The sequence below is a fragment of the Rana temporaria genome, chromosome 6 (genome assembly GCF_905171775.1).
Source record: "Rana temporaria chromosome 6, aRanTem1.1, whole genome shotgun sequence".
Lineage (NCBI taxonomy): Eukaryota > Metazoa > Chordata > Amphibia > Anura > Ranidae > Rana > Rana temporaria.
The window spans coordinates 41,287,302-41,312,715 of NC_053494.1; the positions used below are offsets into that span (position 1 = coordinate 41,287,302).

Here is a 25,414-nt window from a genome sequence, read left to right on the forward strand (position 1 = left end):
AATTTTATTTTTTTAAAGTAGCTGCTGACTTTTAATAAGGACACTTGCCTGTCCAGGGGAGCGGTCGATGTTGGCCCCCCAAGCCTATCCGCCCATCGGATCAGGTGCAGGCACCGCCATTCCAACTAAGGGAAACCTGCAGTGGAGCCTTGCGGCTTCACTGCTGGTTTCCAACTGCGCATGTGAGTGTCCCATGGCGCTTTGTGAAAAGCCAGCTTGTCTTTTGGGACACACAAGTCCCAGAAGACATCGGGGGAGCTCACCGTAGAGGAGGATGTGACGTCCTGGGCCGCGGCCAAGCTCAATAGGAAGTACACTTAAAAAAAAAAAATGGTACTAAAAGGTAATAATTGTTTTCAAAACCCAAATACGAGGGGTGGTCTTTTGTTTTAGGACCGCCTCTCAAAAGTGGGTGGAACTCCACCTGGATTTTTTATTAATTTTTTCCCAAAAATAAAAAAAAACACATTTATACTCACCAGAAAGGGCGGTTGCTATGCGGAACTAGCTCTTCTGCCTCTTCCTCCACCGCGGTGGTCTTCTTCGTCGTCCTCCGTCGCGGTGTTTTCTTGTGAATGGGGCACACTGCCTTCTGGGAACTGTGTGTTTCCCAGGAGGTAGCCGCCCATTCACAAAGCGCTGCGCGAGTAGGAAACGGGCAGTGAAGCTGTAAGGAAGCTGGCGATGTACAGGTATACGTTTGGCCGGCCTGCCTGTATAGCCCCCCCCCCCACACACACACACACACACCCACCCACCAAGAAGTTATAGACCCTGCAAATACAGAATAATACCTACGATTTTCCTGCTGGCCAAACACAGCATTTTGGTGGTCTCAATGGTGTCAGCCCTGCCCATTGTGTTTTGCCAAACTACTCAAACCTTTCCACTTTCCTTATCTCCGCAGCATAGAGAGGAATAATTTTGTAGTCCACTAAAAGAGCTAGGAGGGTTAATTGGACTCCTTGGCATAACACAGGAAGAGTATATGGGACACAGAATAGCTCTGAATTTCTGACAGGATCAACAAGTATTTTTTTAACACTTGTCAAACAAATATAGCAAAAAATCTTTAATCTTCAACATATTTACCAAACAGCAAGGGAGCAAATAAGAGAAGTTTATTGTTTGGGTTTATATACACTTTAAATAAGAAACTGCTACAATATAGAGTGATTGTATAAGACATGTTGCTGATGAAAGACAGGCCAGTGAACTGTTTGCAGAATAAAGCAAATACTGCAGACTGTGTCCTGTGTCAGGGAGAAGAACAAACACAATATAAAACTGAGTAAACTGTGCGCAAGAGTGTTTTCCTAAGTGACAGCTGAGGGTAGCGGAGGTGACCATCCACCTTGATGCATCGCCCCGTTCTCACCGACAGCGGGAGTTACTTGCAGCCTGACCTGGAAGGAATCCGATGGATGGTTGTGGGGAAGTAACTTCAATATACATATGAAATACAGTCATACAATACACTGCTGCTCTTTACTTATAGCAGTATGACAGTGATCAGAGGTTTCAATATTCTACAACATCTGAATTCAATGGTATTTGTACTTTGTATGTCACTATTAGACCCCTTTCCAATTTAGTTCAGGTCAGCCTGATCCAAAGGTTAAAGCATTCCTATGGACAGGCAGGTGTGAACGTCTTGAGTCCATTTACAACCCCCTCCCTAGGTGACCAATCAGGTCTGCTAAAAAAAAAAAAAGCAGAAGAGCACTCCATCTTTTCCACTCTCCGTTTAGGTAGAGCGGATTGGAGGTAGCCGAGTGTATACGGACAGCGCAGTCTGTTTACTCCTGGTCACCCATAGAGCAGAGCAGAAACTGAGTTGACACAAATGTTTACCTGCCCGCTCTGCTTCTCTTGACGGATCCCCTGCTGATCTAAATTAAATTTGCCCTGGGTGAAAGACGTATTAGGAATTAAGGGCCAGATTCACTTAGAATCGCGGCGGCGTAACGTATCCTAGATACGTTACACCGCCGCAAGTTTTCATCGCAAGTGCCCGATTCACAAAGCACTTGCGATAGAAAACTACGCCGGCGGCCTCCGGCGCAAGGCGGGCCAATTCAAATGGGCGTGTGCCATTTAAATTAGGCGCGCTCTCCAGCGCCGGACCTACTGCGCATTGCTCCGTTTCCTAACTCCCCGCCGTGCTTTGCGCGGCCGTGACGTCATTTTTCGAACGCCGTAGCGACTTCCATATTCCCGGACGTGTTACGCAAACGACGTTAAATTTTTAATTTCGACGCGGGAACGACGGCCATACTTTAGACAGCAATACGATTGCTGACTAAAGTTAGGGCAGGTCAAATAACGACTAACTTTGCGACGGGAAACTAGACTAGCGCGACGTAGCGAACGCGAAAATCCGTCGTGGATCGCCGTAACTGCTAATTTGCATACCCGACGCTGGTTTACCGACGCAAACTCCCCCCAGCGGCGGCCGCGGTACTGCATCCTAATATCCGACAGTGTAAAACAATTACACCTGTCGGATCTTATGGATATCTATGCGTAACTGGTTCTATGAATCAGTCGCATAGATAGAAACAGAGATACGACGGCGTATCAGGAGAAACGCCGTCGTATCTCTTTCGTGAATCTGCCCTAAAGGCTTACTTGGGTAAGGTCGGGGACCCAGCTTAGATAGAAGTCACTTTTTTTACTATCCATAATGCATATCCAATCATAAGAACAGAAAAAAATTATCAAAAAACTGATTGACTTGGCAACACAGGTATAAAAGTATCCAAAATGTATTTCAACAATACAAGAAATTCAAAAACTGTAATTAAACCGTAAAATAAATATTACTGGCTCTTAGATGTGATGGCCACATTTGTTTTGTTTCTTTTTTTTTGGTGGCTTTTTTACATTTGTTTTCATCTGGTGACTCTGCCCTGGTGTGACAACACTTCCTCGCTGTATTGTAAGAGAAGCAGTGTTGTCACCCTAGGACAGGAATACAAAACTCCTTCCCTTTTCCTCTTCTCCGTAACATAGAGGGAGGTTGTTTTATAGTCCACAAAGAAAACTGGGATCACTGCTAACTGATTAAGAGTGCAGCACAGAACATTATCAGCTTACTTATCAGGAGTGCCGATCCTGACCTCCCTGGGGCCCTAAGCAAAATGACATGGCACATTAAAAATGAGAAGCGGGGGGTGTTCTGCTGTCGGAAATTACATCTTATATTAAAGTGGTTGTATACCCCACTTTTTGACTTTTACCTACAGTAAGCCTATAATATGGTTTACCTGTAGGTATAAAGAATATCTCCTAACCTGTACGGTTTAGGAGATATTCCCCCCGCAATGCGCTGGTTGCTGCGGCGCATGCGCAGGCTCGGATCCTCGGCTAAAGGACCGGCAGCCGCCGGACCTTGCCGAATTGAAGTCTCCCGCATGCATTTGTGGGAGTGACGTCATCGCCGCTCCAGCCAATCACAGCGCTGGAGCGGCGATACCCAGAAGACACGCCGGAGCAAGATGACATCTCACTTGGCGTGGACCAGGTAAGTTCTCTTCACCTCGTTTTAAGGTAAGTATTTCATAATGAGCTAGTATGCGGTGCATACTAGCTCATTATGGCTTTTCCTTTTACAGGTGTAAAAAATAAATTAAATTTACAGGGTATACAACCGCTTTAAAGTGAGTGAAGTGGGGGGTGCTGACTTCTTATTACCTCTTCTCCCATGCAGCCAGCGAGTTGAGAAGCGGGTTGAGGGGCCGACAATAACTTCTCACCAGGCGGGGCCTCTAGAAATTTGGGGCCCCCTGCAGTTTTGTGGGGCCCGAATCGGCTTGCATAGTGAGCCTATAGGGCAGATCGGCCCTGCTTATCAGATTTCTTATAGGATCAAAGAGTATTTTGGGACAAGGACTTTTAACGTGTAGCTAAAGGCAAAACTTTTTAAATATTTTTGGATAGAGTAAGGGCCGGTTCACACTGGTCCGACATGTGCTCCGACTTCCACAGCACAAGTCGCATGACATGTCAAAACAATGGTCCTTATGATAGGTCATCTCAACTGGTCCAACTTGTGTCGCTCTGACTGTGAAAATGCTCCCTGCACTACTTTGGTCTGACTTGGGCACCATTTAAGCCCATTGATTTGAATGCAAGTTGCAGCCATGTTGGATCATCATCTTAACTGATCTGACTTGTGGCATGCGACCCCCCCAAAATCTATACCAACCCTTATCCGAGCATGCAGCCTGGGCATGTCAGGAAAGGGGAGGGGGAACAAGCGAGAATCACACCAACCCCAAAACACCTTGTCCCCTTGTTGATGGGGACAAGGGCCTCTTCCCGACAACCCCGGGCGGTTGTTGTGTGGGGATCTACAGGCAGAGGTCTTATCAGAATCTGTAAGCCCCCTCTACCCCCCCCGCTATACGCCGGCACGCGGTATATGCCGATAAAATACGGTACTTCCTTACAGGGGGAGGTGGTCAGTGGAAAGAATGCCCCCCTTACAGTGGTGGTCAGAACATCACCCTTACAACCAGATGAAAAGATCACTGGTGTCGTGCATCTGGCTCTTCCAAGTGGTGTTGGACCTGGAACTATGCAGGCGCCATTAGATGAGAGGCCAGTTAGCCACAGCTCAAGGAACCCCCAGCAACCTCTAAAGGAACTCTTGAGTTCCACAGATCCATGGATGACAATGAGTGCTCTGGGCCGAAGGACAGCCTTGCTAAAAGAAGCACTTCAGAAAAAGGAAGCGCAATAATATTACCTATTTTCATTTGTTATGGTTTTTTATGTTATTGCCGTTGAGCAAATTACAAATCCAGAAATTGTTTTGTAATTTTATTCTTCCAAACATTACAAAGGTATTCAACTGATCAATACCCATACACACTGATAAATCAGAAAATAACTTTTTATTTGCTTCCAGACAATAAAATCCATGTGTTTGTTTCTTGTCTATACAACAAATGACAGATGCAGGCCAAACAATGAACCAAATCAATGAAAATTACATCAGCAAAGAGTAATGAACTGGAAGGAAAACTTCTCAAGAATGATGGAAAAACCTGGTGATTGGGTGACAGCAATGTAGTATAAGTGCCTTCCAGAAGATGATACTGTATATGTACAATGCAATAAAATTGTATTGCGTTATAGCAACTTAGTTTATTAAAAACTTGTGTTTAAACATAAAACCGTTTGCATTAAACTTGATTCAGAGGACAGAATACCTGCTGAAAGTACAGCTGTCACGATCCTAGAGGAAAGCAGATTTTAGAAACAAATTTCAGGAATTGTTCCTCCGTTCCCCTCTAGGGAGGTTTGGGAAACCCAAACCATGGGTACTTGTATTTAATACTAAGTGTGACCTTTACCAAAGCTAAGCCTGCCTCTTCTATGCCTTTCTGTTGGCCTGAGGGTACAGAACCATTTTGGCAAGTGTTTTATGGTGCCCCCTTGTAGACTCACCCATGGCACTGAGCAGTGGCGGTGCGTCCATAGTGGGTGCAGGAGCGCCGCGCCGCCGCCCCCTCTCTCCTGCCCACATCAATCAACAATACATAGATTCATGCATTGCATAAAATCTATGCATAGTCGCCAGTGCTGCCCACTATTCAAGTGTCCGGCCCCCTGTTGAGCACCGGCCATCTGAATTACAGTGGTGGGGGTGTTTTGGAAGCGCCTGATTAGAGCGAGAGGCTCTCATAGGCTTTCCGATTAGAGCCTGTGGGCCTTAATCGGCTTCTAAATGGTTAACCAGAGGGCGCACAGGCTGTGTGTTCCCTGGTTAAACAGTGCTGTGTTAGGGAATCGCTTCCCCAACACTGACCCGCCTCTCAGCCAATCGGGTTCACGGGTCTGGTTACCGGTCACCTGAAGCGGCAGGCTTGGAAGGACGAGAGGAGGAGCGGCCGGGAGAAGAGTCGAGGAAGAAATGGAGGACACCACTCGCCGCCTGCCGCCATCACCCACTTGCCGACCCAGGACAAGTTAAGGGCAGGCGGGCATGTGTGGGGGGGCAACGTTTTTGGGTACACTGGCAGCATTTGATGGGCACACTGGCAGCATTTGATGGGGACAGTCACAGCATTTGGTGGTCACAGTGTGCAGCATTGATTGCACAGTTGCAGCATTTGGTGGGCACAGTGGCAGCGTTTGATGTTTTTGTTTTTTTCAAATTATTTTTAGTTATTTGCGCCCCACCCCGAGTCTAAGTGGCAGTGGTCCTATCAGAACTCTTAATGGCGAAGAAGACTGAAAGCTTAGTGGTTTCAGTTTTCTCTGCTGCAACATACCACAAGGTTGTGGCCCTCAGGGCTGTAACAGCAGGGGAGTGACTGCAACCTAAAAGCTTTGGAGACAGGACTATTTGTTCACAGGACTATAGACTTGAAAGTGGTCAGGTTAGGTAAAAGTCTTGGCAAGTGAGAGAGTAGTCCTTGGCTTATAACATCATGCACAGCTCTCTCTCTCTCAGAGTTTGCCAGGAAGGGAGGGGGGTGAGTCATAAGAGGGCCAATGAGAGCTGCAGGGCTGAAGAACTGGAGGTGTGGCTGTGTGTAAATCCAGGAAGTGAACAGGCAGCAGCTTCAGCTGCCCACAGTTAAAATGGATGCAGCCAGACTTGGTGGAGAGAGATTTCTGCAGCGTATCTGGCAAGTACAGAATCACAGTATATATAAAATAATATGCAAAGTGGTTGGAGAGAAGCTTCAGAATGGCAAAGATGTTTTTATTACAAATTATTTGTGCAGACTGCAGTTCCTCTTTAAATACTCTTCTGGTCAGAGGATGGTGGAGGTCCTAGGACTCCTGGAAGGCCCAGCAGGGATTTTGCAAGTACTGTAACAAAGTAGGAAAGAAAAATGATGAGCGCAACCTCTAAAAGTGTAAAATGACTGTGCCAACAAAATGTAAAAATACCGTACTAAATAGCAAACACTATATATATGTAACCAAGTGCAAACGTGCAAAAAGTCGCCGTGCGCCGGATGGAAGGCATAGAGATGACTGGTGACCAGATGGTCACCAGTCATCTCTATGACCGTCGGAGGCCCGGGCACGATGTGATGACATCACGCCCGGGTACCCGTAAGTAAAACAAACCACAATTGCGGCTAGTAAGAATGAGATCTGTGATCTTTTTTTCACCAATCTCATTCTTTCCAGCCTGGAGGAGAGATGTGAGGTCTTATTGACCCCACATCTCTCCTTAAAGAGGACCTGTCACACACATTCCTATTACAAGGGATGTTTACATTCCTTGTAATAGGAATAAAAGCGATTTTTTTTTTTTTTAAATAAGTAAAAATAAATAAATAAAAAAAATTAAAACGCCCCTGTCCCCGGTAGCTCGCGTTTAGAAGCGAACGCACACGTAAGTCCGCCCCACGTATGTAAACGTCGTTCAACCACACATGTGAGGTGTCGCTGCGTGCGTTAGAGCGTGTGCAACAACTTTAGTACTAGACCTCCTCTGTAACTCTAAACTGGTAACCTGTAAAAAATGTAAAGCCACCCCTATGGAGATTTTTAAAGCGGTGGTTCCCCCCCTAAAACAAATTTCTAACAATACATTCGCAAGACCCGTTACACTGCGGGTAGGCTGGCTTTTGTTTTGTTTTTTTAGTACATAACCGCGATCTCGGCGTTTCGTCCCATGGCGGTGGGCGTTCCTAGTTGATTGAAGTTCCTCCGACGGGCGCATACTGCACGTCACGACTTTCCGACAGAAGCCGAACGTCATTGCGCAGGCGCCGTATAGAGTCGGCTCTATGCGGCGCCTGCGCAGCGACGTTCGGCTTCTTTCGGAAAGTCGTGACGTCACGTATGTGCCCGTCGGAGGAACGTCAATCAACTAGGAACGCCCACCGCCAAGGGACGAAACGCCGAGATCGAGGTATGTACTAAAAAAAAAAAAAAAAAAAGCCAGCCTACCCGCAGTGTAACGGGTCTTACGAATGTATTGTTAGAAATTTGTTTTAGGGGGAACCACCCCTTTAAGTAACGAAGTTTGGCGCCATTCCATGAGTGTGCGCAATTTTAAAGCGTGACATGTTAGGTATCTAAAAAATTGGGCTAAAACTTTACTGTTTTGTATTTTTTAATTCAGAAACCATTTTTTTTTTACAAACAAAAGGCGTTTGAAAAATGATTGCGCAAATACCGTGCAAGATGAAAAGTTGCAGCGACCGCCATTTTATTCCCTAGGGTGTCTACTAAAAAAAACATATATAATGTTTGGGGGTTCTGAGTAGTTTTCAGCAAAAGAATGATGATTTGTACATGTAGGAGAGAAGTGCCAGAATAGGCCCGGTATGGAGGTGGGTATTAAGCCCTGTAATTGAAGTGGTTAAAGCGGTTGTATACCCGCTTTTTTATTTTTTTACACCTGTAAGGCAAAAGACATCATGAGCTAGTATGCACCGCAAACTAGCTCATTATGAAATACTTACCTTAAAACGAGGTGTAGAGAACTTACCTGGTCCACGCCGAGCGAGATGTCATCTTGCCTCGGGGGTGTCTTCCGGGTATCGCCGCTCCAGCGCTGTGATTGGCTGGAGCGGCGATGTCGTCACTCCCACGCATGCGCGCGGGAGATTTAATTCCGGCAAGGTCCGGCGGCTGCCGCCCCCTTAGCCGAGGATCCCCGCGAGGGGAATATCTCCTAAACCGTACAGGTTTAGGAGATATTCTTTATACCTACAGGTAAGCCTTATTATAGACTTACCTGTAGGTAAAAGTGGTAGTAATGACTTTACTACCACTTTAATATCTAAGAAACCGAAGCGGGACAAACGCTCGTTTTTGCGGCACATATTTTCAGAACAAACGCGGCACAAACTAATGGTATATTTTTATTCGGGTTTTACAAACATGGGGTGCCAACTTCAGCTGTTCAGTGGGCGTGTTACTTATGTACACATAAGAGCAGCTCTCAGTGTAAGCAGTAGGGAGGGGCGGGGTTTACTGACAGTGGGCGTGGCACTTCACTACAGGTGAGAGCGGATCTTAGTGTCAACAGGAGGGAGGGGCGGGGTTTTCCGACAGTGGGTGTGGCATCCATGTAAAGGTGAGCGCGGATCTTAGTGTAAACAGGTGGGAGGGGCGATGTTTGCCGAGAGTGGGCGTGGTATCTAAGTACAGAGAAGAGCGGCTCTCAGTAGAAGCAGAAGGGAGGGGCGGGGTTTGCAGAGAATGGGCGTGGTGTCTAAGTACAGAGAAGAGCGGCTCTCAGTAGAAGGGAGGGGCGGGGTTTGCAGAGTGGGCGTGGTATCTAAGTACAGAGAAGAGCGGCTCTCAGTAGAAGCAGAAGGGAGGGGCGGGGTTTGCAGAGTGGGCGTGGTATCTATCTAAGTACACAGAAGAGCGGCTCTCAGTAGAAGCAGGAGGGAGGGGCGGGGTTTGCAGAGAGTGGGCGTGGTATCTAAGTGCAAGGAAGAGCAGCTCCCAGTGTCAGCGGGCGGGGTTTGCTGACAGTGGGCGTTTTCCTCCCCGGACAGGTGCGCTTTTAGTAGAGCGGGCGGCAGGTTTGGCAGGAAAAAGTCCTGCAGAGCCGGTCATACACAATAGGAGGGCAGAGACACTGGGAGGCGGGCACAGGACAGACAGGAAGAGCCCCGGACACATCGGATACGTGTGTGCTCGGTGTCACTCCACGATCGCTCGGGTGTGTGCCAATGAAGGTGATCGCTGTGCCAGTCTAGTCCCTGGATCCGGAGAGCAGCCCAGGTACACTGATCATATATCTACACGTCACAGAGGTGATCACCCCTCACCTACATGACCGATCCCCCTACCTACAGCTGTTACAGGGACAGTCCACCTAGGAGGGATGTGTATTGTAGTCCTAGAGGGAGCACAGGGTGCTGGGACTGTACACACTTTACTTTCTTCTATGATGGTTGTGTGTCATCATTCCTGACTCTGCTCCTGTCCACTGTCACGTGTCTGGCTCTTTCTCTAATAGTCTCCAGAAAATATGATATCCAATAAGAAGAGCTCCATAATAGAAGGTGTGTGCCCTCACCTCACCTGGAGAGCCCAGGACACAGCATCACCCATATAACACAAACATTATACACCTAGAGAGCCCAGGACACAGCATCACCCATATAACACAAACATTATACACCACACACAACAAGTGATCTGCTAAATATCCTTTTTGATAGTATACAAAATCAGGCTTAGATAGAGAGCGCTATATATATATATATATATATATATATATATATATATATACATACATACACACACACACACACACACACACACACACACCTGATTCTTTAAATGTCAAGACGAAATACCTCCTCCTCTCCTAAGCCCCTTCCTATTATACACTCGACTGTAATTAATCTATATATATATATATATATATATATATATATATTAATTACAGCCGAGTGTATAATAGGAAGGGGCTTAGGAGAGAAGGAGGTATTTTGTCTTGACATTTAAAGAATCAGGTGTGTATAGTAATGTATGGAGAGTAAGGATGAGCTCCGGCGTGTTTGCACAGTCCATGTGTATAGCCCACCAGAAAGTCGGCACCGCGCTAATCACGGGCAGGGAGACATTGTCCTGATGCTCGGCTGCAGAGATCGGGAAATGTCTCCCTGCCTGTGATTAGCGCAGAGTGGTGCCGACTTCCTGGTGGGCTCTGCACATGGACTGTGCGAACGTGCCGGAGCTCATCCTTAATGGAGAGTTGTGGAAGTGTATGGAGACTGGCGGAGGTACGCATGGAGAGTGGTGGAAGTGTATATGGAGAGTGGTGGAAGTGTATGGAGAAGGGTAGAGGTATGTGGGGAGAGTGGTGGAGGTGTACAGAGACTGTTGGAGGTCTGTGGGGAGAGTGGTGGAAGTGTATGGAGAGTGGTGGAAGTGTATGGAGAGTGGTGGAAGTGTATGGAGAGTGGTGGAAGTGTATGGAGAGTGGTGGAAGTGAATGGAGAGTGGTAGAGTTATGTTGGGAGAGTAGTGAAGGTATGTGCCTCGGATAGCACATGCCAGACAGATGTTTCTGAAGTGGTGGAGGTACACAGGGAGACTGGTGGAGGTACTCAGGGAGAGTGGTGGAGGTACTCAGGGAGAGTGGTGGAAGTGTACCGAGACTGGTGGAGGTACGCAGGGAGAGTTGTGGAAGTGTATGGAAAAGGGTAGAGGTATGTGGGGGGAGTTGTGCACAAAGACTGGTGGAGGTCTGTGGGGAGAGTGGTGGAAGTGTATGGAGAAGGGTAGAGGTATGTTGGGAGAGTAGTGTATGTTGGGAGAGTAGTGGAGGTATGTGCCTCGGGTAGCACATGCCAGACAGATGTTTCTGAAGTGGTGGAAGTGTATGGAGAAGGGTAGAGGTATGTGGGGAGAGTTGGGGAAGTGTATGGGGGTGTACGGAGAGTGTTGGAGGTCTGCGGGGAGAGTGGTGGAAGTGTATGGAGAGTGGTGGAAGTGTATGGAGAAGGGTAGAGGTATGTTGGGGAGAGTGGTGGAAGTATGTTGGGGAGAGTGGTGTAGTTATGTGCCTCTGGTAGCACATGCCAGACAGATGTTTCTGAAGTGGTGGAGGCACGCAGGGAGAGTTGTGGAAGTGTATGGAGAAGGGTAGAGATATGTGGGGAGAGTTGTGTACGAAGACTGGTGGAGGTGTATGGAGACTGGTGGAGGTCTGCGGGGAGAGTGGTGGAAGTGTATGGAGAAGGGTAGAGTTATGTTGGGAGAGTGGTGAAGGTATGTGCCTCGGGTAGCACATGCCAGACAGATGTTTCTGAAGTGGTGGAGGTATTTAAAGCGGAGTTCCACCCAAAAGTGGAACTTCCACTTAAACCACTCCTCGCCCCCTTACATCTCACATTTGGCATGAATTTTTTTGGGGGGGCTTCAGGAGGAAGCCTAGGCGATACGTAATATCGCCTACAGCGGCCCCTCCCTGTAGGCGATAGCCTGGGACACGTGACAGGTCCCAGGCTATCGCCTGTCCAATCGGGTAGCGCAGCGCCGCTCGCACATGCGCAGTGAGTGCCTGGCCGTGAAGCCGAAAGCTGTCACGGCTGGGTGCCCACAGTTAGGATGGAGGTGCCGGCGGAGAGGGGTGGAGAGGAGCGTCGCGTCGCTGGACAGTGGAGCAGGTGAGTGTTTGTTTATTAAAAGCCAGCAGCTATGCTTGTTGTAGCTGCTGACTTTTAATAAACATAAAAAAAGGCTGGAACTCCCCTTTAATGGCCCTGTAATCTATTAATCATAAAATAGTTTCTTACTGTGCTTTTCTGCTTCCTTGTAACATATTTTTTTTTTTTTTTTTTTTTAATACATTTTTATTTTATTCTTTCACATGTCTACATCCGTCAATATTATTATATTTCTTCATTAAATGTTTTCCCCATTTCATAAATACAACCACATCAACAGAAAAAGTGTCATTATACATTACATTCCACCTTGAAAAAGAAACAACAACATCTAACAAAAAGGAAACAAAACAATAAAGACAAACTACCCTGTTGTAACATTTTCTGTGAGCTCCCGAACCTCCTTCTCTTCCATCACTTCCGGTTGTTTGGAACGAGCAGCACAAGTCAGTTGTGGTCATGTACTCTGCTCTATGAACACTATACGTCCCATAGTCCAGTGATGGCAAACCTTGGCACCCCAGATGTTTTAAAACTACATTTCCCATGATGCTCAAGTACACTGCAGAGTGCATGAGCATCATGGGAAATGTAGTTCCATAACACCTGGAGTGCCAAGGTTCACCATCACTGCCATAGTCGATATCAGGAGTGAGCTAGAGAGGGTGGCTACTAGGGTTGTCCCGATACCACTTTTTTAGGACTGAGTACAAGTACCGATACTTTTTTTTATGTACTCGCCGATACCGAATACCGATACTTTTTTTAAATGTGTCCCCAAATGCAGCCATGTCCCCCCACATAATGCAGCCATGTCCCCCCCACATAATGCAGCCATGTCCCCCCCACATAATGCAGCCATGTCCCCCCCCACATAATGCAGCCATGTCCCCCCCACATTCCAGCCATGTCCCCCCCCCACATTCCAGCCATGTCCCCCCCACATTCCAGCCATGTCCCCCCCCCCACATTCCAGCCATGTCCCCCCCCCACATTCCAGCCATGTCCCCCCCACATTCCAGCCATGTCCCCCCCACATTCCAGCCATGTCCCCCCCACATTCCAGCCATGTCCCCCACATAATGCAGCCATGTCCTCCACATTCCAGCCATGTCCCCCCCACATTCCAGCCATGTCCCCCCCACATTCCAGCCATGTCCCCCCCACATTCCAGCCATGTCCCCCACATAATGCAGCCATGTCCCCCCACATTCCAGCCATGTCCCCCCCACATTCCAGCCATGTCCCCCACATTCCAGCCATGTCCCCCACATAATGCAGCCATGTACTTCACATTCCAGCCATGTCCCCCACATAATGCAGCCATGTCCCCCACATTCCAGCCATGTCCCCCATACCTGGATGATGCCGCACGTGCCGCCGTTAATCAGCGTGCGGGGAACAGCTTTCGTTTGAATAGCTGTATCCCCACCGCGTATAGACACTCCCCCTTGCGCGGGATTGGACAGATCATCCATCCAATCCCGCGCAAGGGGGAGTGTCTATACGCAGCGGGGATACAGCTATTCAAACGAAAGCTGTTCCCCGCACGCTGATTACTGGCGGCGGCTTTGCGGCGACGGGTTTGCGGTGGCAGCGGCGGTGGGGGGGTGGGGACAAGTATTCTATTTTAGTATCGGGGGTATTTGCGGGAGGACGAGTACTCCCGCAAATACTCGGTATCGGTCCCGATACCGATACTGGTATCGGGACAACCCTAGTGGCTACAATCCTACAAACAGTGGGACCATGGAGAATGAATGTAGCCACTAGAGCTGCACAAATAATCGTCAAGAATCGTTATCGCAATCTTTTTCCCCTTGCAATTCTTGACACAAATTTTCTCTCTGCACTTTGGTATGCAAAGAATTTCCTCTCTGCTCTCAGCCAAAAGTCAAAGTCTGGGCAGCCTGCCAAGTTTTGAAAACATTCTTTATCAGGGGAAAGTTAAGTCTAAACATTGTATCACATCAAAGGAATAAACTTCTGTATGTAAATTAGGGAACGTTTAACCACTTAAACACCAAACCTTTTTCTGACAGCTCTTTTCAAGTTAAAATCATTATTTATTTATTTTTGCTAGAAAATTACTTAGAACCCCCAAACATTATATTTTTTTTTAGTAGAGACCCTAGAGAATAAAATAGCGGTTGTTGCATTTTTTTATGTTGCACTGTATTTGCGCAGCAGTCTTTTTAAATGCAATTTTTTTGGGGAAAAATTACTTTAATAAAAAAAAAAAAAATAGCCAGTAAAGTTAGCCCTTTTTTTTTTTTTTGTATAAATGTAAAAGATTTTACGCCGTGAGAATCGTGATCTTCATTCTAAGCAAAAAAATCGCGATTCTCATTTTGGCCAGAATTGTGCAGCTCTAGTAGCCACCCTCTAACCGGAATCTGATCACAACAGCAAAAAATAAATAAATTGGTAGATTTGTAAGAGGATGAGAGCAATGGAAGGGAATATACTGAGTTACGAATATTTAAGTATTCCAGTACTCAAATAGAATGTTCTTCTTCAGGGCTCGACAAATCCCGGGCGCCATGGCGACCAGAAATGGTGTCCTGGCGACTTGTCTTTTTTGTGAGCTGGTGGTGAGCCGTTGGTATTACAAGTTATTACCACCAGATGTGTGAGCTGGCGCCATCTGGTGGTGGCCGTTGGTATTACAAGTTAAACAGCAATTCTAATGTCATTTTTCACTATTTTTCACTATTTTCACTGCCATCTTCTTCCCTCTAATTAGAACCCCCAAACATTATATATATTTTTTATCCTAACACCCTAGAGAATAAAATGGCGATCGTTGCAATACTTTCTGTCACGCCGTATTTGCGCAGCGGTCTTACAAGCGCAATTTTTTGGGAAAAAATTACACTTTTTTAATTAAAAAATAAGACAACAGTAAAGTTATCCCCATTTTTTTTTTTATATTATGAAAGATAATGTTACGCTGAGTAAATTCATACCCAACATGTCACGCTTCAAAATTGCGTCCGCTCGTGGAATGCCGACAAACTTTTACCCTTTAAAATCTTCATAGGCAACGTTTTTTCTTCTTTTTTTTTTTAAACCAGTTTAGTGTCACTTGAAGGCCACATCATTTTATCCCAGTACTTAACATGGCATGATACCAAGAGCGTCACCCCTGTACAATCCTGTATGTAGTAATGAATGGTTTATCAGCTGGTAAATAACGTCTAGTCCTCCTAATACAGGTAATCCCCAGGGTGCCGGTTGTAAAGTAGTGGGCAGGGAGAGGTGGGTGCAGGTTGGCTTTTAATGATTGATGTGTCAGTCTTCTGCTGTTGATTTGTGCATCATTGTGGTAGTCTGGCTTTGAAGCGTGCTTGTGTTTTGTGTCGGGTGATTTGGGAGGCATCCTGTGTTTATATTGCTGGTAAAGACAGAGGGTGTGACGTCTTGGGTTATGATTGTAGACCGTCATCCATTGAGATGGCTTGTATCACTATATAAACTTCATACACGTCTTTTGTTGTATCCCTAGTGTACACTAATACAGGTTTATCTACTGAGGCATTGTATGGTGCTTCTATGTACCAAGTGTGGTAATCCAATGACCAATCAGGATGAACTAATCTGACTCCCATCTGAAGGTATTAGAATTATTGAATTAAAAATGCAGAGGTATTTTTTTTTCTGGGTTTCGTATTCCACAAACGTTGCTCCATGCACGTCCTTCTGCAGTCACCCATCACTAATTGTCACCTCTGTAGGTGTCTGTCTATGAAGGCAAGACTAATCCATAGCATGCCGCTCCCTTACCACAGAGCCATCATTAGCCTGATGTATAGTCGCAGCACTAAATGTAGACGGTGACCGTGGCATTGAGTGGTCGGAGAAAGGGGGGGGGGGGGGGGGGGGGGGGGGGGGGGGGGGGGACAGCCATCTTAAAAAAAGAAAAAATTGCAATTGTATTTTTTATTTTCACTTTTAGGCGCGGTTTCCACTATTGCGACCCCAAAGTCAGGCAATTTTACAGTGTGACTTTGCAATGCGATTTTTTTGATGCAATGTCATGCGACCAGTGAAAACCATGTGAGAACAAGTCGCACCGAAGTCGGAACAAAGTAGTGCAAAAACTTGAGTCGCACCAATTGGAATGAGGACCATCTCTCTCTCTCTCTCTCTCTCTCTCTCTCTCTCTCTCTCTCTCTCTCTCTCTCTCTCTCTCTCTCTCTCTCTCTCTCTCCTCTCTCTCTCTCTCTCTCTCTCTCTCTCTCTCTCTCTCTCTCTCTCTCCCCCGTCTGCCATATTGTCGCAGTCGCCGCCATTAGTAGTAAAAAAAAAAATATTAATAAAAATGCAATAAAACTACCCCCTATTTTGTAAACGCTATAAATTTTGCGCAAACCAATCGATAAACGCTTATTGCGATCTATTTTTGGTAAAAAAAAAGGTAGAAGAATACGTATACTCCTAAACTATATATATACACTGTGTGTGTGTGTATATAATTATAATTTTTTTTTTTGGGGGGGGGGGGTATTTATTATAGCAAAAAGTAAAAAATATTGCATTTTATTTCAAAATTGTCGCTCTATTTTTGTTTATAGCGCAAAAAATAAAAACCGCAGAGGTGATCAAATACCACCAAAAGAAAGCTCTATATGTGGGGAAAAAAGGACGCCAATATTGTTTGGGAGCAACGTCGTACGACCGCGCAATTGTCAGTTAAAGCGACGCAGTGCCGAATCGCAAAAACTAGCCAGGTCCTTTAGCTGCCTAAAGGTCCGGGTTTTAAGTGGTTAAAGCCTATGGCTCGAATCCGGTGTTTAAAAAAAAAAAAAAATGCCGCTGTAATTCAGACACTCGAAAAGGGGCCAGGTGCCTAAATAGTGTGTGGCAACCGCGGCCATAGATTCATGCAATGCATGAATCTATCTATTGGTGATAGAGGGGTGGCGCCTGTGCGGTTTTATGGACACACTGCCGCAGCCCAACAGCATCTATCAGATCTTCTGAACATCTGATAGGACGCAGTCACTGTTCAGGAGATCATTTTCCACCCAGCTTAGTTGATGTTTAAACGACTTTTGTTGTGCCGGTTGGTGATTGCAGGGTCACCGGTGGCTCGTATTTTGTCAGAAATGTTCCGTCTGTGGTCAGTTTACTTGGCTATACAGGATCAGAGGGGTTTTTCTGTGTCTTTTCAGGACATTGTCTATATGCAAACATGCAGTGTGTCAGAAGAGCGATCCAGCCCTTGATATCATAGCTCTGCCTAATGTTAGCCAAACACTGTTCTATTTACAGTCCACGCTCACTTGTCACATAAGATGTGTGTGTATATTGCGGTCATGCTCGCTGGAGCCCTGTGCTAAAGACCATTTTTCACTTTCCTCGCCTCTGCTGCAGAGTGGTGACGGAGGAGAGACATGTCACACGCTTATGTGGAGACCCAACTGCAAATATTGTCCTACAGCTGCTGTACATGGAAATATAACATGACCAGTAAGCAACTTTGGGCTTCACTTATCATGGCGGTAGAAGGACTTTCTGTGTTGCCTGTCGCAGCCAATCAGATCATTCCTTTCCTGCTTCCTGTGCAGGATAAAAAAATGAAAGGGCGAATTGAATTGTTTGCTATGGATGCTTGTATAGAAACTTGGCTCTTTTGGCAACTTTTTGACAGATTCCTATTTTTTCCCCTCTGTGCAGTCTGCTGGAATGTAAATAAGAGCTATATATACTTCTCCGGCCACTTTATTAGGTACACCTGTTCAATTGCTTGGTAACACAAATTGCTAATCGGCCAATCGCATGGCAGCAACTCAATGCATTTAGGCATCTAAATGTGGTGAAGACGACTTGCTGAAGTTGAAATTGAGCATCAGAATGGGGAAGAAAGGGGACCAGTTTCGTGTAATTTGGGCGTTGTAGGGGGGCTGATTGACCTTTGGTGACCTTTAATAAATCATTAATAACGCAAAAACGATAAAAGATAGAACGGAAATTTTAGCAGCACAAAACAGCACAAACGTAGCACTAACCAACGAGACCAGTTTTGTGCCATTTGGCTGTTGTAGGGGGGCTAGGTGATGTCATAGTCTGGAAAAAAACAATTGCTAATATCTTCAAAATAAAAGCAGCACAAACGTAATTGTTTGCGGCACAAAACAGCACAAACGTAGCCCTAAAGAAACACACTTGAGTTTTTATTTGTGCTGATTGTAGGGGGGGCCAGCTTCTCTGAGCTGATTTGAAGGTGGCATGGTTGTTGCTGCCAGGTGGGCTGGTCTGGGTATTTCAAAAACTGCTGATCTACTGGGATTTTCACACACAACCATCTCCAGGGTTTACAGAGGATGGTCTGAAAAAGAGTGAAGTAATACTGTACTGTTAAACTCATAGTGATATCTATAGTGGTATCTAACCACCAACCCCCCCCCCCCTTTTTTTTTTTTATATATTTTTTATAAATGCCTCAATCTTTTAAAGTGGTTTTGAACCCTTCCATATACCCAGTGCAATGGCTGACCTTGGGTGATACAAAGAGGAAACAAATCCTACCTAAAGTATACAGTGAGGTGGGGAAGAGCCATGGCCGGACTCCTGGAAGTGGGAAAGGATACCAGGTATCCTGTCCCCCCCCGAAAGGTGCCAATTGTGGCACTGGAGGGGGGGAGGAATCCGATGAGCGGAAGTTCCACTTTAGGGTGGAGCTCCGCTTTAATTATGCACTAAAAAGCAATCCACCACACATTACTTTTCAGCAATCAATGCAAATATAAATGAACCCTTGCACCACCAATAAAAAGCCAAAAAAATGTATTTCATACATCTGTAGTCTCTGTTCTATAATTGAAAATGAACTTTTATTAAACTCTCCCCTTGGCTACAAGTGCAAGATAATTATGCTAGAAAGTCGATATAACTCGGGTGGGGAGGTAGTAGGTGAGCAAGAGACCTGTTTGGAATGTATTGATGTTGAGTTATTCAATAATTGTGTCGTCTTAACTGTAAAATGCCTTTCTCATCTGAGATCAGTACATTCCTAAGGCAAAGCAATCCTTAAGTGGCTTGAGAGAAACAAAATAAAAGAAATGGGTGCCTGGTTGAGTGTTTGGAATACCAATGTACAACTATGGCCTACCATGGGGGGGATATATGGATATATATATATATATATATATATATATATATATATATATATATATATATATATATATATATATATATATATATATATATATATATATATATATATATATATATATATATATATATATATATATATACACTGTGTGTGTGTGTGTGTATGTGTATATATATATATATATATATATATATATATATATATATATATATATATATATATATATACTGTGTGTGTGTGTATATATGTATATGTGTGTGTATATATATATATATATGTATGTATGTATGTATGTATGTATGTGTGTATATATATATATATATATATGTATGTGTGTATATATATATATATATATATATATATTAGTGCTGTCAAGCGATTAAAATTTATAATCGCGATTAATCGCATTAATGTCATAGTTAACTCACGATTAATCGCGCGATTAAGGAGGTTCACCCTTTAAAACATTTTTTTTTTGTTTTCTTATTTATTTATTTATTTATTTATTTTTTATAATATTAAATTGTGTTTTTTTACATTTTGATCACTTTTATTGCTGTCACAAGGAATGTAAACATCCCTTGTGACAGCAATAGGTGGTGACAGGTACTCTTTATGGAGGGATCGGGGTCTAAAAGACCTCCGAGCCCTCCTTTGCACTTCAAAGTATTCAGAACGCCGAAAACGGCGATTCTGAATACTGTGTACTTTTTTAAATCCGGCGCCATTGGCAGCCGATAAACCCGGAAGTGACGTCATGACGCCGCTTCCGTGGTTTCAATGCGGAGACTGAATCAAAGCCGTTTACGGCTTAGTGTCAGTCTCCGCCTGAACACAGAACGCGGCGGATGGAGGATCGGGTCTCCCGGTGGGACGGGAGGCCCGGTCAGAGCGGCGAAAGGTGGCGGGAGGGGGGGGGATGTCCCCTCCCGCTCCTCCGGCATAACAACCGAGCGGCTTTTAGCCGCATCGGTTGTTATGTTTGGATAGCCGATCGCCCGCTCTAAACAACGGTACCATCATCCCGGTATAACCCCCGAACGCTGCCTCGTTAATCACGCGATAAAAAAATTGACGGCGTTAACATGGGTTTGTGTTAACGCCGTTAATAACGCGTTTAACTGACAGCACACATATATATATATATATATATATATATATATATATATATATATATATATATATATATATATATTTATATTTGTCTATCTTTATGCCCGGCGTAACGTATCTCAGATACGTTACGCGCCGTAATTTAGGGCGCAAGTTCTGTATTCAGAAAGAACTTGCGGCCTTAGTTACGGCGGCGTAACGTATCTGTGTCGGCGTAAGCTGGTTAAGATACGACGGTGTAAAACACTTATGCCGGTCATATCTTAGGGAAATCTATGTGTAACTGATTCTATGAATCAGGCGCATAGATACGACCGGCCGGACTCGGAGATACGACGGCGTATCTCCTCTCTGAATCTAGCCCATAATATCTACATTACTCCATAAGTTTATGATTTACTGGCCATTTTTCAGAGAATATGAATAATAAGGCCCCTTTAACACTGCTGGGACTTAAAAGTCACGCGATTTTGACACGATTTTAGGGAATACCTGTGTAACTCGCATTAAAGTCAAACCAAAGTAGCACAGGGACTACTTTGAAGTCGGTGTGACTAATATGAATGGTAATCATTGGAAATTATGGGGAACGACTTGTCATACGACTTTGCAGTCCCAAGTCGTAGTACAAGTCGTACAAGTGTGAAAGAGGCCTAGCACAAAAACATTTCTTTGACTCATAGTTATTGTTTGGCTGAAGCCATTTATTATCGATCAACTGTGGTTTTTATTCTTTTTAAATCATATTGGCAACAGAAACTACCCAAATGACCCTGATCAAATTTTTACATACCCTGGTGATTTTGGCCTGATAATATGCACACAAGTTGACACAAAGGGGTTTGAATGGCTATTAAAGCGGGAGTTCACCCGAATTTTTTTTTTTAACATTAGATTGATGCTCATTTTGTCAAGGGGAATCGGGTGTTTTTTTTTTTTTTTTAAATCGAAGCAGTACTTACCGTTTTAGAGTACATCGACGTTCGGCTACTTTCGGAAAATCGCGACGCGATGTATGCGACCGTCGGAAGCCTGTCAATCAAATAGGAATGCCCAGTCCCGCAGCCCATACCCGGAAGCGGCGGAGAAGATCTCTCTCTAAAACGGTAAGTACTGCTTTGATTAAAAAAAAAACACCCGATTCCCCTTGACAAAACGAGCCTCAATCTAATGTTAAAAATTTTACTTTTTGGGTGAACCTCCACTTTAAAGGTAACCATCCTCACCTGTGATCTGTTTGCTTGCACTGCACTGACGTTTGTGGATTCTGAGTCATGGGGAAAGCAAAAGAATTGTCAAAGGATCTGCGGGAAAAGGTAGTTGAACTGTATAAAACAGGAAAGGGATATAAAAAGATCCAAGGAATTGAGAATGCCAATCGGCAGTGTTCAAACTCTAATCAAGAAATGGAAAATGAGGGTTTCTGTTGAAACCAAACCACGGTCAGGTAGACCAACTATAATTTCAGACACAACTGCCAGGAAAATAGTTTGGGATGCAAAGAAAAACCCACAAATAACTTGTGGTGAAATACAGGACTCTCTGAAAACGTGGTGTGGCTGTTTCAAGATGCACAATAAGGAGGCACTTGAAGAAAGATGGTCTGCATGGTCGAGTCGCCAGAAGAAAGCCATTACTACGCAAATGCCACAAAGTATCCCACTTACAATACGCCAAACAGCACAGACAAGCCTCAAACCTTCTGGCACAAAGTCATTTGGATTGATGAGACTAACATTGAGCTTTTTGTCCATAAATGCTACATTTGGGGATGAGTCAACAAGGCCTATGATGAAAGGTACACTATTCCTACTGTGAAACACGGAGGTGGATCGCTGATGTTTTGGGGGATGTGTGAGCTACAAAAACACAGGAAATGTGGTCAAAATTGTTGGCAAGATGAATGCGGTATGTTATCAAAAAATACTGGAGGAACATTTGCATTCATCAGCCAGGAAGCTGAGCATGGGACGTACTTGGACATTCCAACATGACAATGATCCAAAGGCCAAGTAGACCTGTCATTGGCTACGGCAGAATAAAGTGAAGGTTCTGGAGTGACCATCTCAGTCTCCTGACCTCAATATCATTGAGCCACTCTGGGGAGATCTCAAACGTGCAGTTCATGCGAGACAGCCCAAGAATTTACAGGAACTGGAGGCTTTTTGCCAAGAGGAATGGGCAGCTTTACCATCTTATCCACGAGTGAAAGAAAAGTTTTTTTGTGTTATCATTCAAATTCTGTGAAAAATGAAGAAATCATAAATTCTGCCAGGGTATGTAAACTTATGAGCACAACTGTATATTCTGTAGTACTTTTGTAAGTGCATCTCTGCTTACAGTTTTTTTCTTGATCCACCTGCAAGTCCTACAAATACATGTTTTTTTTCCTTGTGAAGGCCAACTAATCCAGCTCCCTGTAATAGGGTGGCAGCAGAACTGCACTGCTACTAAATCCAGAGTTGCCACTTTAATATAGGCTGTGCCTGCTTGCAGTACAGTATGATGATCAGCACTGTCACTGCCAATTCACAACCCTGTAGGTCCCTGGTGCCCAACCAGCAGCCCTTTGGTGTTGACAGTGTGGTCCTTGGACCTCAGGAGCCTACTGGGGGTGATGATTTGTAAAGGGGTTGTAATAGTCATGATCTCTAGCAGCAGCGCCATGGAACAAAGGGTGGGCAGAGGGGACTGGCGACCCAGGCGCTGCAGGTGAATGCTGGGACCATCAGCAGCATGATAAACAGTGCTGCTACTATAAAACTGCTGCTAAAGTCTGCCCTGATAATGCACAATACATACACAACAGTGAGGTGCCAAGTGTTTGGGAGCACACTGCTCTCCTGCACCCGGCTCTAGAAACGGACATAGTGATTTCCACCCGATAGGTGGAGGTGTGACCCGGCCTGATTCCATCTCCGCCACCCCGACGTGTTGTAATTTCCAGGGCAGGAAGAGAGTGACGCCTCGTGATGGTAAGAGTACAGAATTGAAAGTAGCGGGCTTAGGAAAGCATGCAACCAGAGACGATTACTGATCTGCATAGAGAAATGTAATCCATTGGAATGAGGGTTAATTAACATTGCTAATATCCAGTAGTGCCAGTGCGGTTTTCCCTCTCTGCTGGTGGTCAGTGGCAAAAAATAAAATAACATTCAAAAGTCACTCCCATTCAGATTCACTTTGCATAGAAAAACAAACAGCTATTTCTTAGAGCAACAAAAAGTAGGAATCTGCAACAAAGTTTGTTAAAAATCCCTGCAATGTACATTCAGAGGAATGTTGTTTTTTTTCCCCTAACGAAAGTAAGGTTACTCTTTAAAACCGTTGCGGCTGGTGCTCAAAAATTTTTTTGGGGGGGGGGCGCAAACAAATAAAAAAAAAAAAAGACAATTGCAGCCTCACTGTGCCCATCAAAGGCAGCCACTTTGCCCATCAAATGCAGCCATTGTGCCATGCCATCAATTGTCGCCACTGTGCCGTGCCATCAATTGTCGCCACTGTGCCGTGCCATCAATTGTCGCCACTGTGCCATGCCATCAATTGTCGCCACTGTGCCATGCCATCAATTGTCGCCACTGTGCCATGCCATCAATTGTCGCCACTGTGCCATGCCATCAATTGTCGCCACTGTGCCATGCCATCAATTGTCGCCACTGTGCCATGCCATCAATTGTCGCCACTGTGCCCGCATCAATTGTCGCCACTGTGCCCACATCAATTGTCGCCACTGTGCCCACATCAATTGTCGCCACTGTGCCCTGTAAAATGCCAGTCAGATTGCCCCCCCGCACGGCACTTACCTTTCTGGGGTCAGCCATCCTCCTTCCACGGTCCCTCGATGTCTTCTGCCGCCCTTGATGACGCTTCATACAATCAGGTTACCGATTAACCAGAATCAGTGAACCTGATTGGCTGAGACGGCCGTCAGTCTTATCCAAGGGACGCAGCCCCCCTACGTTCCGAGGATAAGACATCCGGGAGCCGAGGGGCTGTACTCGGAAAGCCTATCAGAGCCGCTGGCTCTGGTAGGCACCTCCGCACAGCCAACCAGCTGCCGTTATTCAGTCAGCCGGCACCCTATGTCCGGCCATCTGAATAGACCAGCGGCAGCTGGCCACAATAACATACATTCATGCAATGCGTGAATGTATGTTATTTGCGCGGCGCTGCAGAACAACATTTTAAAAGCCTTAAAGGGCCCGTCCTCTTTTTTTTTTTATGACTACAGGAGGGGGGCGGGGGCACCACTGCTTTAAAAGACAAGTATGTTATTGTTTTTTTATTAAAGCTTCATATTTACCTCGGTGGATGGAGCATCAGATCGATGCTGCATCTGTCCCCCGATGTCTCTGCACTGAGAACCAAGCCCCCGAACACTGCGGATGGCTCGGTTTTCACAGATCCCGGGAGGAGAGCTGCTGACTGTCAGTCAGCAGCTCTCCTCTCTCTGCTTCTCCATGCTCATTGGAGGGCTAAGCTCTGGAGGGGCGGGAGTGGCCATCTCAGCGGCTCGCTGAGACTGCTATCAATCAATGCAGCCAGCGGATCCAGACTTGGAAGTCGGGATGACGCGGTGCCTCGACTGATTGCAGTGACATCAGCGAAGAGCAGACTTTAGATCGCTCTCCGCTTAAAATGGGTCACAGGAGTGCAAAACAAATTGTACTCATCCAGAGCAGAAGCCCAACCTAAAACGCTCACGCTGGACTTCTCCATTTAAAGGGGTTGTAAAGTCGGAAGGTTTTTTATTTTAATTCATTCTATCCATTATGATGAAAAATCTTCTGTGTGCAGAAGCCCCCCTCATACTTACCTGTGCCCCATCTCTCTCCAGCGATGTCCACTAGTGCCTCTGCCCTTCGTGACTCTCCCTCCTGATTGGCTGAGACACAGAAGCAGCGCCATTGGTTCCTGCTTCTGTCCATCAATGTCAGTTGGCCAATCAGGGGAGAGGGGGGTTGGGGCCGAACTGGGGCTCCGTGTCTGAGTGTACACAGGGAGCTTTGACTTGGCTCTGGTGCCCCCATAGCTGCTTGCTGTGGGGGCACTCAACAGGAGG

At 45.5% G+C, this 25,414-nt stretch overlaps 1 protein-coding gene across 2 annotated transcripts in view; it reads left to right on the forward strand.

The window, feature by feature from the left end:
- Positions 1-9,458: 9,458 nt before the first annotated feature.
- TMEM184A (transmembrane protein 184A) overlaps positions 9,459-25,414 on the forward strand; it is an 85,353-nt gene continuing 69,397 nt past the window's right edge. Inside the window, exon 1 of one of the 2 annotated variants that reach the window (XM_040356699.1) lies at positions 9,459-9,720. The gene's annotated coding sequence lies outside the window, so the exon portion shown is untranslated. The remainder of the gene's footprint in view (positions 9,721-25,414) is intronic. The other variant, XM_040356698.1, reaches the window with a different exon arrangement.